General features: G+C 40.6%; 1 long non-coding RNA gene across 1 annotated transcript; it reads right to left on the bottom strand.

The window, feature by feature from the left end:
• Positions 1 to 15,019: 15,019 nt before the first annotated feature.
• LOC124870598 lies at positions 15,020 to 16,413 on the bottom strand. The gene is made up of 2 exons (XR_007038824.1): positions 16,092 to 16,413; positions 15,020 to 15,968 (listed from the first exon to the last, which is right to left on the bottom strand). It is a non-coding gene; the product is annotated as an uncharacterized LOC124870598 (long non-coding RNA).
• Positions 16,414 to 18,007: the final 1,594 nt, after the last annotated feature.

The raw sequence follows: 18,007 nt of genomic DNA, 5'->3' as shown, positions 1-18,007 counted from the left end.
ATCTGTGATGCTGTCAGTGTCCTCCCCACACAGCACAGAGCTCTTCCCACAAAGTGAAGCTGAAATAGTCCCTCAGAGCTTTGTCAGTCTCCTCTGACCATCTATTCATTGTGCATGTCACAGCTGGTTCTCTGTGTACAAGGAGTTTAAACACATGCTGGAGATGAATCAGGTTGTGATCTAAGCCCACCAGGGGAGGGAGAAGTGATGAGGTGTATGCCTTCTCTGTATTTGCATCGTCTCTGGTGAAGCAGGTTAAATCCTGACTGAAGGAGGGGAGAGTGGGAGACAGGGAGACATGATTAAATTCACTGGAGATCAGGAAAAGACATGGGGATGCTGTGTTTGGAGTCTGCTAGTAACCACGTGGACGAAGTCACCGCCAGCTGCTACATTAGCAGAGGAGGGACATACACTGTTAACATAACATTAATAAACTCCCGTGGCAAATAATATGGCCTCAGGCCAACAGCTAGCAGCTCAATGTCCTTTCAGCAGAGTGTCTCTTTAATAGTTGAATGCTCAGAGTTGCACCATCTATCATTCACAAACACAGCCAGACACCTCCTCTCACCTTACTGCTCTCCTTGGTTCTATAGGACTGAACTGTATTAAAACTCTTTACGAGTGTGCACGGAGTTAGCACGGTCAGTCATGTTTCATTCAGCATGACCAAGCTGCGCTGTCTGTAGAATCTCTGAAGCCGGGTTAGCACTGCCAATCCATCCAAAATGTTGGATAGGGATCACACATTCTCTATGATGATGGACAGAATACCTTCTCCTCCAGTTTGACGTTGGATACCGGCGAGTGTCCAGCGTCTCTTCCTTCCTAGCTTACAGGGAATATCAGGTCGCTCAGTAGGAGGCAGTACTGCTGAGCTACCATGAACTAGCTACTGATCCACGGCATAAACAATGGGAGCATGGCCTCTCACGCCGTCTCTGAACACAAATGCCATTAAAAAGCAAAGGAAAACAATGTTGTCCACAAAACATTTAGCTTCATAATGTAGAAAAACAGAAACCTGCAACACTTCTAAAAAAATAGATTAAAAAAACTGAAGCAGTCTGCCTGCTTTGTGCAGTGCCGGATATGAGTTTATCAAAAGAGAGGCACACGTCATTGTTTTTGCAAGAAACTCACTTTAAAAAGACTTATATAGATGTAGATGGGGTTAATTAAGTATACCACATTAAACATTTAAAACAGTATAAACATTTTACATGGTTGTGGGGGTGTGGTGGGGGACGCCGGTCCAGAGTGCTTGCCGCTGGCCGGGGACCTCTTTCTGGGTGAGTTTTCCCATCTTGGTGTAGGGTTTGGGGTTCCATTGTGGGCTCAGTGCTGGATGGTGTCTGCTCTGTTGCATCTGTGGGCGGGGGCTGGAGTAGCGTTGTGCAGGGCCCTTGCCTTGTCATCGCGGCGCGCTGTGTGGTGGGGGTGGGACACAGCGGGGGTGCTTGGAGCAGGGCTGTGTGTCTCGTGTTGGGGTTTACTCTGGTGGATAAGAGGGTCGCATCCCTGCACCTTCGGGTCAGGGAGAGCTCTCTAACTGTTGTTCCGGCCTACGGGCTGAGCAGTGGTGCGGAGTACTCGACCTTCGTAGCGTCCCTGTCGGGGAGCCTTCGACCAGTAATGTATTCAAGCTCCACCTCCGGGAGAGCCTTGTCCAAATTCCGGGGGAGGTTGGAGACATGTTCTCCGCCTCTATTGTCGAATGTACCGCCCGTAGCTGCCACTGTAAGGTCTGCTGTGCCTGCCGCAGTAGCAGTCCCCAAACCTGGTGGTGGACATCAGCAGTAAAAGATGCCGTCAAGCTAAGGAAGGAGTCCTATCAGCTGTGGTTGGCTTGTGAGACTCCCGAGGCAGCTGACAGGTACCGCGAGGCCCAGCATACCCAGTGTACGAAAAGCGGTTCGAGGCTGACTGGTAGGACTTCTCCATGGCCTGGTGAGGTGGTAGGTGTAGGACCAAAACTAGCTGGTAAAATTAATAACTTGCAACAAATTGTTGATGCCTGGGTTGATAAATTTACAACAAACCCTTAATGTATCTGAAACTTGTAGGTACAAATAACAGTTTTGATTTAATGTAAGAAAAATACATCTGTAGACTGCAATGTAATGACACTAGTTAAGACCATCATCGATTTATCACAAAATCATTGATTTCATCTGTAGTTTACTTATTACTCTACTAATTCTCCAAAATACTAGGAGAGCTGTTCATTCAAAGATTAGACCATTTCATGGAAAATAATTATTTAATGTCAAAAACAGATCTACATAAATGTCATTAACTGAATTAACAGAAGAGATCAGAAGAGATTAACAGTCCAGTTTCCCCTGTCTCCAAAACGAGCATATGCATGGGTCAGGGTTTGCTTGACGGACCTCTTCTCCCATCAAGTTTGTTTTTAATAGATCACAACCTTTGTGTAGAAAGTGACGTACATCAGTTTCAGGCCATGTTTTGTGCATACTCCAGGTATACATATCCAATATCCGGGCATCGTAATATCAACTAAATATAGCTAATTAAATAATTTTTTTCCCACTGTTAGAGAAGTTTAAAAACAGCATTCAGTTTTTGGAGAATGCCTTCTGTCTCATTGATTTGAAGGGTGAACTCAATAAGGATGTCCTTTCTCTCACAATATTTGTATCTTCTTCAAAATGTCTGTGTTTCTGCCAAAATAATTTCCATCTCGTCACCATATCCTCTAAATATGTTATGAAGTTTTGACAAAAAATCAATCTAGAAGGCTCAACCCCTCCTCTGCTCTGTCCAATGACTCCACCATGCGTCCCCGCTCAAGCCAATCAGCATCGAGCCCACATTTCCTCTTCAGCCAATCACCATCCAGGGCTCCGCTTTAAAGCTCTTCACTTATGGACTTCCTCACTCTTCAAGCTGAGCTGCGACCCTCCTCCTGCCCATCTCCACCATCTGGCTTCCTAGCTCCTCCTGATTTCCTTACCTCCTCAGGCCTCCACTCCACCACCAGTCGAATCCCAGGGGGGAAGACATCTCTAATTCTTGTTCATTCGTGTTCATTCAAGCTCACGTTATTCTCAATGTTCATGTCTTCCTCCGGGCTCCGAGCACCAAAGAAATAAATATTTATAAATAAACTTCTCTAATCGCCACGTCTGTGTCTTTTCATTGTGAGTCTATCAGGATGGAATTACAGGCAGTGCTAGCCCCACTATGAGCAATGTCCGAGCTACCGCACCCTGTTGGCGGACAGACACCTTGGAGCTCCCCCAAATGCTTTTCCCCAGAAACGTCATCTCTGCTTACAATCATTTTAAAAGGAATGACTCTCAAACTGTTCTATACTCTCAACACTTTTATTCTAAATAAGGCAGAGGAATGGGTGGGACCACTCTTCATTATACTTTCCAGATAAATCATTAACTCCCGAGTATTGTGACCTGCAAAGCCTGAAAATAAACAATTTGATTATACAGCTGTCCCAGTACAACAATTTAACAAGAACAAAAAATCACAACCTTTGGTAGTGAAATGAGCATTTTTCCTTCCCCCCCCCCTCTTCATTTCACAACACATAATCATTAATGTACATTGTTAATTCCAGTATTACCACATGCAAAGTACAAAAATATTAATGACACTCACGTTAGAATGTCAAATGCAGACACACTAGTTATGGAGTCATTCTCATTAGAAAAGAAAAAGGTTATTCTGTCTATCACTGGCATCTTGTCACCCTTTGGCACCATCAAGTAGTGAAAGTTAAAAAATGAATTCATATTTAAGCCTGCCACAATTAACCTATGTTAAGCCAAGTTTAATCACTGTAATTGTTTGTTGTGAGGTTTTTGAAAAATCCAACTTTTGGATTCGGACCAAACTAAACTGGTTGTGCTGAAATCCTAAAACTTTATATTATCTGTAAGCTTATTGCCTCAAAATCATCACTTTATCGTTGTGTAGAATGTTTTTCCCTACTAGTTCGCAGAAGAGTTCTCACACAACTGATGCCGCAAGTTCTATAACACACAGATGTTATTTAATGTCATTGCTAAACTTCATCCTCACAATGCTTAATATAATAGTCTCTGTAGATTTATTTATTTTTTATGTATTTATTTTTTTATTTCTTCTGTACGAGTCCTTGAACTGGTTAGCTCTCCATATCAGAAGAAAACTTCATTTACTTTTAAATGTATCTATTTTAATTTTTCTCCATACTGAAAACAATATTTAATCACATTTTGTTTAGAATATAGCCTGAGAAATACTGATCAGCTACATTTTGCTTCCTGCAACAACAATTTTGGAACGAAATTTTGCTTTGTGCATTTCAGTTTAAAGTTTTGTCAGCTTGGGATAGTTTGCCTCTGTCTGTGTCACTTTTCATATTTCTAAGTTGTCTTTAGTTACCTTTTGTAAAACATCCTGTTCTCGCTTTCAATAAGAACAAATATTAATCTATTCTGGACTGAATCCTAACCGGGATGTGTAAAGTTCTCTGTATTAGTATGCATTGGCTTATTTTGTGTCTTTAAGTACCATGCAGTTGATGCGCGATTGTTGATTGTGTTATTTGTCTGTTCAAATGCATGATTTGTATTACTGTTGTGTATGTTCAAGGGGTTACCCTTGAAGTTTGCTTCCTACAAACATTTTTGTCTGGCCATGATAAAACTGTTCTCTGTTAATCATCTGGTTTCATAACAGTTCGAGTTGTATCCATCTGCAAGATTATAATGACTGTTTTTATTCAACTTTAGCCTTATTTAATTGTATCTGCATTTTTCTAATGCAGTTAGTCCTTATTTTTAAGACTGGGGGAGCTAGTTTTTATTAGTTGCTATTATTTTAATGTCTTTCATATCTCGATTAGTCTCTTTTTAGATGCAGGATTCAAAAAAGGTTAGAGGGTTGTATTCATCAAATTGTGCATGTCAGTATTAAACCTAGATACCATTTTCAAAATCTGGTTCCCCTTTACACATCAGTTTACAAGGCTTTATAAAATTGATAAATTCTAAAATGAAGGGCATATATCTTATAGCCTTAATTTGTCTTAGCCAGTTTTATAAACACACCAAAAAATTTTAACTATTATAAGCCTGCCCAGTAATTCTGTTAAAGCATGTGTTTTATCTTGTGTTGAATTTGAGTCTAATTTGATCATTCTGAACCTGAGTGGAAAAAATCCAAACCTCTGTTAATTAAAATCCTGTTTTGGAGGGGGAAATTTACCCTGTCTGGACTTCCTTTTGTTTTTCCGAAAATAACTGACCTAATGTTATTATGACACTGTTGAGGATCAGACCCACTTTTGTAGTCTCTTGTTATTGTGGTAACCCTTAAGACAAGTCCTCGTTTAATAATTAATGCTGGGCATCAGACAGTTTAAAATGTTTTTACCCTTCAAGCAGGCGGTCCATGGGCTGGCCAGGACCTTGTTTACCTCTTTCCAACTGATTGGATCTCCCCCTAATCCTTTTCCCCAGAATCATCATCTCTGCTTACAATCACTTTCTCTCAAAGGAATGACTCTCAAAATGTTCTATACTCTCAACACTTTTATTCTAAATAAGGTGGAGGAATTGTTACAAAGATTAGCACTGATGGCTCGCATCATTAACTCGCTAGGCGATTGAAGTGACGAAACAGCCTCAAAAGAAGCTCATACATGGTTTTTATGTCTGGTACTCCCTGCAAGGGATGTACACTCCCTCAGTGTTTATCAGTAGACTATGAATCTATGAATCACCCTGAATCCAAGTGTGGCTGCAGCAATCTAATCGCTCCTGTTACAGTACGTTCCACAATCAACCCAATGCACTAAACTTCAGGTCAAACTGTAGGACTATTATCCTATTCTAAGAAAAGTGAAAACATTAGCATTTATACTTTATCATTCTGGTCTGTGTGAAAGCCCATCTATAAGTAATAGTAAGCAAGGTTATTTCAAACAGCTATTAGAGCAAACATTAGATCAGAAAGCACCTCAATGGGAGTTCACTAACCTGTAAAGAACAGAGAAAATAATGAGGTCGGCAACAAGTTGTGTGCTTCCTGCTTTCTCTCAAGCCAGTCTGAGGGGAGATGGCTCCCGACCACATGGAAGTTGCATGGAAGTTGTACCCCCAGTGGCATTAATTGGTGCTGCACCATTAGGAATGTCATCCTTTTCTTATTCCTGGAAAACTCTAAATTGCTTATTTACAAACAAACAATCTAAGGCCTTGTCCACACGTAGACGGATATCTGGGAAAACAAATAACTTTTTATGCAATTTGGCCTTTCATCCACAAATAAACTCCGTTTTACATCATTACAAATGTATAATTCTGAAAACTCCAAAGTTGAGATTTAGAAAAACTCTGTTTTTGAGCCTGCGTGTGTATGTGACCAAATAGACTTTTACAGTTCAGTGCCTCAATGTCTGCGGCAAATATTGTGGCACTGATGTCAAATGTACGACCGTTGTTTATAGTCTAGGGCGTACGGTGTAGTAAAATGAATTATGAACAATTCCCAATAGACACTATCTTGTGTTTTATCAGCTTCATATTCTAACACTGTGTTGAAAAGAAGTACAACTTCTTTTTCTGTCCACACAAACGAACCTACTGGCACCATGTTTTATACCCAACAGGAAGTCGTGATTGATTTGAAGGATACTGATTGGCTAACATTGGTTTCAATTTTGAAATACACAGCACCCTATGCGTCTGGAGTGTTTAACACAATGCTCAGTGGCGTATTTCTGTGGGTTTGTTTGGATGAAAAAATTCAGGTGTGTACGAAATTATTTTTAAAAATGATGTAGGAGAGATTTTTTTTTTTTTTTTTTTAAATACCCTGCTACGTGTGTACAAGGCCTAAAACAGAATGGGATAAACATTCATGTGTGTCAAACAAGCAGCAGTTTCTACCTGAACAATTTAAATTGAGCTGACAGATCTAGCCAACAGACCTTTGCTTTTTTCTTAGGCTTTTGAAAGAACAAACCTAAAATGCATTTCCTAAATACTTAACCTTACTGACAACTTGGCAACATCAGCAGCTGGTTTCAGAATTGTCCTTTTCCACGAGTTACAAAGTGTTTGGTGCACAAGTAGCTTTTAAAAATAAAGAGCTTATAATTAGTCAAATCTATCAATTTTCTGTATTGTAGTCATTTGTGATTAAATTTTATTCAATATTACTGATATTATCACCATTTTCCAGTACAAAAAAATCAAGATTCAACCATTTATTTAATCATGAATTGCATCACACATTTTCTTAATTGTGTAATGCTATTTAATTTTATGTCAAACTACATCTACTTTGTTTTATCATGTAACTGTTACAACCAGGCATTTATTAAAAATCAGGTTAATTGACATTGTTGCAGTGTATAGTCCTCAGATTTAGGCAGCGCTAAAAAATATTTCAGTACACACAGTGAACACTGATCGTTCTGGGAAGGTAAGCTTGTTTAGGACAGTGAAACTGATATAACGGGTTTTAAAAATGTATTCCAGCTACCAACTAAATAAATGAAAATTAAACAGTTGTCATCTTAAGACACTTTAAACGGCAGTGGGTCTGTTTAATGTTTTGCTTGATCCAGTGGCTCTAATAACTCAAGTTGTGTTCGTGGCTTTGATGACCATGGCTCTTGAGGTGATGCTAATGACGACTGTGAAATTGATGATGCTTGGGTGACAAAGGAGATGGTAATCCTAATGGCAGCTCTGGAAGCCCCAATGATGAGGGCTCTATTGGAGATGATGATTGAGACTGCAATTTAGATGGAGACAATGAAGACGATAGCTCTGAAGAAGATGATTTGGATGCCAACTTGCGGAAGCTGCTTGGGGAAGATGACACTGACAATAGATGATTCAATCAATCACTCAAAGTTTATTCATATAGCACAAACCTTCCTGTTTAAACAGGATTTCTGTTGAATGTTTATTTTTATTGTGTGCTTTGTTGTATGTCATTTCATTTTTTATGGCACTCAATTTTATTAGTTATTTTACTTTTTTCTGCACATCACTTTGCCATGGCTTTTCCTGAGAAAGGCACTAAACAAATAAATTTAACTTACACAATGCAAACGGTGCTCAAAGTCCTTTACATGTAGAAAATATTATAACAAGAAGGAATAAAATTAAAGAGAAAATAAATAAACATAGTAACATGATTAATAGATTAAAAAAGACAACATTTTTGAAAATAAATAATCTGTTCTTAATAACTTACCTGGCAAAAGGGGTGTTTAGTATAAGAAGAGGGAAGGCCAAATGTGATGGGGCAATATGCTTATTTGCTTAACAGCAGAGTAGCTGACTACTCTGGCTGTGAGGTGTTTATTGTGTTCACCAGCGAGACCGCCGGGGAGAAGGTAGTAAGTGGGAGCTGGTTTTTGCCATCAGTGCTCTGAAGGAAAAAGTCTTAACAACCTCAGCCTATGGAAGTAAAATAGTCTCATTAGAATCAGACATTTTTTAGACATTTTTAGACAAACACCTGGTTTTAGACCACAATAATTTAATAGTATGGTGTAGGGCCTCCTTTGGCGGCCAATACAGCGTCAATTCGTCTTGGGAATGACATATACAAGTCAGAGGGTCAAAGGGATTTTAAGCCATTCTTCTTGCAGGATAGTGGCCAGGTCACTACGTAATACTGGTGAAGGAAAACATTTCCTGACTCGCTCCTCCAAAACACCCCAAAGTGGCTCAATAATATTTAGACCTGGTGACTGTGCAGGCCATGGGAGATGTTCAACTTCGCTTTCATGTTCATCAAACCAATCTTTCACCAGTCTTGCTGTGTGTATTGGTGCATTGTCATCCTGATACACGGCACCGCCTTCAGGATACAATGTTTGAACCATTGGATGCACATGGTCCTCAAGAATGGTTCGGTAGTCCTTGGCAGTGACGCGCCCATCTAGCACAAGTATTGGGCCAAGGGAATGCCATGATATGGCAGCCCAAACCATCACTGATCCACCCCATGCTTCACTCTGGGCATGCAACAGTCTGGGTGGTACACTTCTTTGGGGCTTCTCCACATCGTAACCGTCCCGGATGTGGGGAAAACAGTAAAGGTGGACTCATCAGAGAACGTTACATGTTTCACATTGTCCACAGCCCAAGATTTGGGCTCCTTGCACCATTGAAACCGGCGTTTGGCATTGGCATGAGTGACCAAAGGTTTGGCTATAGCAGCCCGGCCGTGGCCTTGTGGAGCTCCTGACGGACAGTTCAGGTGGAAACAGGAGAGTTGAGGTGCATATTTAATTCTGCCGTGATTTGGGCAGCCGTGGGTTTGTGTTTTTTGGATACAATACGGGTTAGCACCCGAACATCCCTTTGAGACAGCTTCCTCTTGAGTCCACAGTTAATCCTGTTGGATGTGGTTCGTCCTTCTTGGTGGTATGCTGACATTACCCTGGATACCGTGGCTCTTGATACATCACAAAGACTTGCTGTCTTGGTCACAGATGCGCCAGCAAGACGTGCACCAACAATTTGTCCTCTTTTGAACTCTGGTATGTCACCCATAATGTTGTGTGCATTTCAATATTTTGAGCAAAACTGTGCTCTTACCCTGCTAATTGAACCTTCACACTCTGTTCTTATTGGTGCAATGTGCAATCATTGAAGACTGGCTACCAGGCTGGTCCAATTTACCCATGAAACCTCCCACACTAAAATGACAGGTGTTTCAGTTTCATTGTCCAACCCCTGTACCATTACAAAATGCCAGGTAATTAACACCCATTTGAATCTCATCACTGATCTTCAGTGATGAGATTGTTGAGGCCTCCACATGAGTCTTCTGGAGTTTCTGACTAAGCAAATCAGGTTGGATTGTATTAAATGCACTGGAGAAATCAAAGAACATGATCCTCACAGTGCTGCTGGCTTTTTCCAGATGACAGTGGGTTTGTTGAAGCAGGTGTATGATGGCATCTTCAACTCCAACTCCACAGCGATAAGCAAACTGAAGGGGGTCCTGATAGTTTATTGTTTGCTTACTCAGGTGGGCCAACAGGAGTCTCTCTTGGACCTTCATGATATGGGATGTCAGGGCAACAGGTCTATAGTCATTGAGGACTGATGGGTGAGTTTTCTTTGGGACCGGAACAAGGAGGTCTTCCACAACACTGGAACCTTCATCTGGGCCAGGCTAGGTTAAAGAGGTGCTGCAGAATCCCACAGAGCTGCTCTGCACAGGCCTTCAGGACTCTAGGGCTGACATGATCTGGACCTGCAGCCTTATTCCGATTCAGTCTCTCCGGTTGCATCTTCACCTGACTTCTAGAGACACACAGGTGGAGGGAAGCAAAGGAAGCATCAGCATCTTCTGATTTGGTTGAAGCCAAACATTTAGAAGCAGAAGGGTCTAGGGCTGAGGTGGAAGATAAAACATTTGAGGTGTTACTGGACAGCTGTGGGTACTGTGGGTCAAAGGAAGGTGGAATGTATCTTTGGCTGTGAGCCGGAGAGGTGGATGCGAAGCTTGTTTCTGAACTGAACCTATTGAAGAATGTGTTCAGTTCATTGGCTCTGTCCAGACCTCCAATGGTCTGATCAACCTTCTGCTTGAAGCCTGTGATCTTCTTCATCCCTGTCCACACATCTCTGATATTGTTTTGCCGGAGCGTGCTGTCCAGCTTCTTCTTGTACACCTCCTTGCTGTCTCTTATCTTGACTTTAAGTTGCTTCTGTAAACTCCTCAATAATTCTCTGTCTCCCTCTCTGAAGGCTCTTTTTTTCTTGTTAAGCAGGTCCTTTAGGTCACTGGTGATCCAGGGTTTGCTATTGGGGAAGCATCTCACCGTTCTGGTGGGGATGATGTTATCCACACAGAGGTTTATATAGTCTGTTTCACACTCAGTCATGGCATTGATGTACTCTCCATGTGGCTGGCATAGTGCGTCCCAGTCTGTAGCCTCAAAGCAATGTTGCAGAGCTTCTTCAACTTCCTGTGATCATTTTCTCACAGTTCTTTTTATTACAGGTTGTCTCTGAACAAGGGGCTTATATTTTAAGCAGAGAAAAACAAGATTGTGATCTGACTTGCCTAGAGGAGGTCTTGCTGTAGAGATGTATGAGTCCTTGACATTTGCATAAAACAAATCCAATGTTTTGTTTTCTTGGGTAGAGCAGCTGACAAATTGTTGAAACATTGGAAGTGTAGCAGAGAGTGAAGTGTGGTTAAAATCACCATAAATTGCCACAAAAGCATTGGGGTTTTGTGTCTGTAGCTTAGCAACAACTGAGCTGATGGCATCACATGCAGTGTAGGCAACAGCAGAAGGTGGAATGTAAACTGTTGCCAAAATAACACTGGTGAACTCTCTGGGTAAATAATATGGACGAAAACTTACTGCCAACAGTTCAATATCTGGACTGCAGGGATGACACTTCACAGTAACATGTCCTGGATTACACCATCTGTTTCTCACAAGTACTGCCAGTCCACCTCCTTTACATTTGCCGCTCCTCTTTAAATCTCTGTCTGCTCGTATGGTTAAAAAGCCCAGCAGAGAGACGCTGGAGTCAGGGATATGATTCTGCAGCCATATCTCAGTAAAACACATAATACTGCATCCCTGGTACTCTGGCTGGGTCCTTTGTAGGGCTTGGAGTTCATCCAACATGTTTCCCAACGATCTCACATTGCCCATCATAATCGACGGAAGAGATGGTTTGAACTTCCTCCTTCTCTCTCTTCTCTTAGCTCCTGCTCTGCATCCACGGCGTCTCGTTTTCAACTCATCAGGGATTTGGGGTTGTAGTTGAAGTATTATTTGAGCTTTTGAGATATTAATCAGCTGCTCCCAGTTGTAAGAAACAACCCCGTTGCCATGGCAATGCATCATAACAAATGTCCAAAAGTAGAAAGGTATTGGGAAAAAATCCTCCAAGCTGCACAGCATCCAACACCGGAAAGGACAGTCGTCCAAAAAAGAATCAACTGTATCCACCACAAGAGGAATAGTTCCCAAAAAAGAATAAATCAGAATCAAATGTAACAGATCTACTCCAACCTGCTGCCACCTTGAGCAGCACAATTCTAGAAACAGTTCATTGAAACCATTCTTCAGAAATATGGGATGGATAAAGCAAACCCGGTAGTGACCCCAGCTGACATCAGTGTCAAGCTGAAAACAGATGATGGTGTTAGTATTCCTGTGAGTCCACGTATTTACCAGTCCATGGTAGGAAGTCTGCTGTATGCTGCAATGACAACAAGGCCAGACATAGCACAAGCAGTGAGCACTGTATCAAAGTTTAATGCAAATCCAAATGCTGCACATCTGACAGCAGTGAAGAGGATTCTTCGATACTTAAAGGGCACCGCAAACCTTGCGGTATGACCTAAAGTATAACTGTTCAGGACATAAAAATTTGATTGGCTTCTCTGATGCTGACTGGGCTGGAGATTGGCTAAGCAAGAAACAAACAACTGTTGCACTTTAAACAGCTGGAGCTGAGTATGTTGCTCTAAGTCAGGCAGTTCAAGAGGCTCCTTGGCTAAGAAGGTTACTGAGTGATCTCGGTATGAACATTATGCCTACAATGATTCTGGAGGACAATCAAGGAGCCATAGCAATAGCGAAGAATCCAGTGGACCATTCAATAACCAAGCACATACAGGTCCTTCTCAAAATATTAGCATATTGTGATAAAGTTCATTATTTTCCATAATGTAATGATGAAAATTTAACATTCATATATTTTAGATTCATTGCACACTAACTGAAATATTTCAGGTCTTTTATTGTCTTAATACAGATGATTGTGGCATACAGCTCCTGAAAACCCAAAATTTCTATCTCACAAAATTAGCATATCATTAAAAAAGGGTCTCTAAACGAGCTATGAACCTAATCATCTGAATCAACGAGTTAACTCTAAACACCTGCAAAAGATTCCTGAGGCCTTTAAAACTCCCAGCCTGGTTCATCACTCAAAACTCCAATCATGGGTAAGACTGCCGACCTGACTGCTGTCCAGAAGGCTACTACTGACACCCTCAAGTAAGAGGGTAAGACACAGAAAGAAATTTCTGAACGAATAGGCTGTTCCCAGAGTGCTGTATCAAGGCACCTCAGTGGGAAGTCTGTGGGAAGGAAAAAGTGTGGCAGAAAACGCTGCACAACGAGAAGAGGTGACCGGACCTTGAGGAAGATTGTGGAGAAGGGCCGATTCCAGACCTTGGGGGACCTGCGGAAGCAGTGGACTGAGTCTGGAGTAGAAACATCCAGAGCCACCGTGCACAGGTGTGTGCAGGAAATGGGCTACAGGTGCCGCATTCCCCAGGTCAAGCCATTTTTGAACCAGAAACAGCGGCAGAAGCGCCTGACCTGGGCTACAGAGAAGCAGCACTGGACTGTTGCTCAGTGGTCCAAAGTACTTTTTTCGGATGAAAGCAAATTCTGCATGTCATTCGGAAATCAAGGTGCCAGAGTCTGGAGGAAGACTGGGGAGAAGGAAATGCCAAAATGCCAGAAGTCCAGTGTCAAGTACCCACAGTCAGTGATGGTCTGGGGTGCCGTGTCAGCTGCTGGTGTTGGTCCACTGTGTTTTATCAAGGGCAGGGTCAATGCAGCTAGCTATCAGGAGATTTTGGAGCACTTCATGCTTCCATCTGCTGAAAAGCTTTATGGAGATGAAGATTTCATTTTTCAGCACGACCCGGCACCTGCTCACAGTGCCAAAACCACTGGTAAATGGTTTACTGACCATGGTATCACTGTGCTCAATTGGCCTGCCAACTCTCCTGACCTGAACCCCATAGAGAATCTGTGGGATATTGTGAAGAGAACGTTGAGAGACTCAAGACCCAACACTCTGGATGAGCTAAAGGCCGCTATCGAAGCATCCTGGGCCTCCATAAGACCTCAGCAGTGCTACAGGCTGATTGCCTCCATGCCACGCCGCATTGAAGCAGTCATTTCTGCCAAAGGATTCCCGACCAAGTATTGAGTGCATAACTGTACATGATTATTTGAAGGTTGACGTTTTTTGTATTAAAAACACTTTTCTTTTATTGGTCGGATGAAATATGCTAATTTTGTGAGATAGGAATTTTGGGTTTTCATGAGCTGTATTCCAAAATCATCCGTATTAAGACAATAAAAGACCTGAAATATTTCAGTTAGTGTGCAATGAATCTAAAATATATGAATGTTAAATTTTCATCATTACATTATGGAAAATAATGAACTTTATCACAATATGCTAATATTTTGAGAAGGACCTGTATATTCGTGAGTTTGTGCAGAATGGTGAGATTAAGTTGCAATATTGTTCAACAGGTGATATGAAGGCAGATATTCTGACAAAGTCACTTGTAAGACAGAAATTATCTTAGGATAGAGATTGGACTTTATCCAATATAACTCTGTTATACAATGTTCTGCTAAGTTGTGATATAACATGGGTAGTTTTTTCTGTTTAACAGAAAAAAAACAGTGATAAAGAAATAGAAGGGGTTAAAGTTATTTCTGTAAGTGTTTAAATTAAGTTTATTTCTACCAGGTGTCTTAATACTATTGTAAAAATTAAGAGATGTCTGTCTGTTTCTTTCCTAATTGTTTATATTCTCAGTGTTACTATTTGATTTAATCCTATTGTTTACTTATTTCTTGTTTTATTTTGGTATTCCTGAAGATTTAGTTTTCTGCTTGAGTCCATCCAGTGTTCCTGTGTTCCTCTATAACTTTTCTTGCTCATTTCCTCACAGCTGTTTCACATCTCCTCCTGATTAGTCCCAGCCGTTTTGCCTCACCTTTCTCCGCTCTTCCAAGTGTATTTATGCTGTTTAGTTGTTATTGTTTATTACTGGATTCTATTGTTGCCTGCCTGTTCATGCCCATTATTGCTTTACCATCTACCCATCCTCCATGTCCTGCCTCTACTTGTAATCTTACCAGTACAGTTGTTAAATATTTTTAGTCACCATGCAGCTCCCACATTCCCGTTTGTATTTTTGTCACACCAAAAACCAGACTTCCATGACAGCTGAAGCAATGGTAACCGTTGTAATAGACTGTGATCACTTGCACACAGGCACATGTGTAGGCCATAAGTTTATAATAAACACTCATAATAATAATCAGCAGTAGATGCACAGGCATGATGGGAGATTTCAAAGCTTTTCTTGCTGTTTTCTTGCTCGGTGCAAGCTTATGCAGGATTGCATTTTTACCGCTTGCTGTAAGCATCCTTCTGCTGTTCTTATCTCAATAAATCTGTAAGTCAGTTTTTGTTTGTTTAAAGTTTTTTTTAAAAATCCATGAAAAAAATTATTTCCAGGATTGTTCCCCACCAGCCTTGTAGTCATTAAATTAGCAAGGAAAAAAAACAAACTAATATTGTAAAAGGTTAAAAAAAAAATGCCAGATTATAATTATCACCAATAAATGAAATAACTACTTAACCTACTATGAAATATGAATAATACATTGTTCAAAATTGTCATATTAATGACATTCAGCCACAAAACAATTTTAAAAATCCATTAAAATAAAATAATCCATTCTTTAAACTTCAAAAAAAGCTGAATGAAATTTTGAGTAAAAAGCTCAAGTAGGTGAAGACCATTTGATGATTAAACTCAGATGATTCTAGATTAAAGCCCTGCATAGCTAGGGATTGACTCTTCACTCCCCAATTTTAGCAGAAGAGCAGTCCTGTGGGAAAATATTTTTCTCATCCATCCAAAAATCTTGGAGGTGATGATGATGCAGGAAGTCCGGTTAATGAATAGTTGGACGGTTTTGCCTGTAGCGGAGGTGAAATCCAGAAGGTGTTTCAGAACCGCAGCAGGGCTGGGCGGACAGGTAGTGCAGCAGGGTGGAAGCCAGTCATAGGAATGTAATCCGAAGATCCACAGAAAGCTTGCAATGACGAAGGCCGGTCCACAGGTGAGCACGAATGTCCGGGCTGGGGCTAGGTAACCTTAGAAGGAAGAGACACACAGCAATAGTTGTTGGTGAAAGAAGGAAATTGAAAAACCTCAGGTAAGTAGCTCAGACTTGGTTCAAGGTATTTTAAAAAGGTTCAGAGATGACTTGACGTTACCAATGACAGTTAACACTCAGGCAATGACTGACAGGCTTCAAGCCCCTCATATGCTGCCAGGAGATTGAACCTGATTGCCTCAGATGAGCTGCACCTGTGACAGGGTGTAGCAGGAAGAGGCATGCTCAACCCAGGAGCTGACTGCAGGGCCCTCTGGTGGAGAAGCTGGAGAACCGGAAACAAAACAGATAGCAGGGAGAACCAACAACCATTTCTTGACAGGCACAGGTTTTAAAGTCAAAGGCAACGCATCATATAAAGTCTTTGGCTTACTTTTAGAAATATAAGCATATACAACTGACCATTGTACGCGTGTCAGAAACTAAGGGGCTGTGTCAACAGTGAGAGAAAAAACACAGGATGGTCTTAGAGATATTTCTTAGCCTTCAAAACGGGGCTCTCTGGGAATTATGTTTATTTTTTATTTTATTTGTTAACAGACTGAGTCTTGTATTATTAGAATTTTTTTTCAGAAGTCACCTGAGGGTATATTTATTTTTATATTAAAGGTCCTTCTTAGTTTCAAACTAACTACAATTTGAATTTCATCACTTTACTTAACATTCTGTTGTGTAAATTCCTGTTTGTTTTTGTGTGCTTATAGAAGATCAGAATCTTATGTACAGAATAAACATTTGTTTCTGCTTTTAAACCCTTACTAACACCACCATGAGTTTTACCAGGACTGTTTTATTAGTACATTTTTGTACCATGTAATGAAGCAACCAAGAAAATCAGCAGTAATCTATCTATGTTGTGCTCTGCCAACTGCATTCCTGAGGGATCTTACAGAGGCCTCAGGGAGATATTAACTCAGGACAAAAAAACATTACTTTTCATGCTCAGCCAAAGCTAATGTTTTCTGACAACGCTCTTATTTGTGCTGTAATACTAAAGCAAAAACAGTTGGAAAAGTGTTGCATGGCAAAGCTCATCATGTGGTCACATAGGAACATAAGATTTAAGGGAAGTATAAAATCTGACTCATCTTATGCATCTCATTCACACATCTGACTTAGTGACGTGCTTACTGACGTACTCTACCAGTAACCAGTAAACTTACACCCTGACCTCCCTTACTTCACAGTAGGGTTTGGAGTCTTAAACGTTTCTGCCCCAGATGTTCTCTGTTTATCCTCAATGCACAACTATTATTGTAACATTTTGGTTAGAATATTATTTGCAAGTTTGACCCTTTTCTCATAAATGGTTTGAGAAATTGCAAAACATTAGGTTCTACAGAGAACTTATTTTTACCAGTTCTTCAAGGCTAAAGAAACATTGCTTCATTCCAACTTAAACATGAGAAAACTGATCTAGGTCCAAAGGAAATTAGTGTTTCTGTCATATCGCCAAGAATGTGCACAAGCTGAGTGGGAAATCCTACAAACATCCTTTTGGCTTATGATTCATCTACTCCTTTACATGATGCACTATGTTGCCAAATGTGTTGCATCACCCCTTTAAATCACTGAATTCAAGTGTATGAAATTCAGAAACCATGGTTAAGACCAAAATTATTAATACACCTGGCAGGTTTAAATAAATATTTTATTAACATTGTTGGAGGGGCCCAGCCAGAGTCCTGAATAAAATCTCAGGGTGATAACAAGGAAGCCTTCCAACCTTAAAGACTTATGCCCTTCCCCATAGAGAAACTGTCAAATTGAGCAAAAATAAAATTCTTGGTTGAATAGAAATAATTTTAAATTGCCGTCTACTAGGATTTAAAATAATTTAAGGTTTACATGTAGGTATGCAGACTGCTTCTACAAGCATTTGTGAAAAAACGAGTCACTCTTGGGAGCCCAGTTAATTTCAGAGAGGTACTGAAATAAGGGATCTCCTGAGTAATATGTCTACCTGTTAAAGGTTCTCACTTATAAATATTGCACAGTCAGCTGTTAGTGGAATTA

Source organism: Girardinichthys multiradiatus, chromosome 6 (genome assembly GCF_021462225.1).
Source record: "Girardinichthys multiradiatus isolate DD_20200921_A chromosome 6, DD_fGirMul_XY1, whole genome shotgun sequence".
In the NCBI taxonomy this organism is placed as follows: Eukaryota; Metazoa; Chordata; class Actinopteri; order Cyprinodontiformes; family Goodeidae; genus Girardinichthys; species Girardinichthys multiradiatus.
Note: the sequence above shows the minus strand (reverse complement) of the source record. Positions and strands in the feature narration are given on the sequence as shown.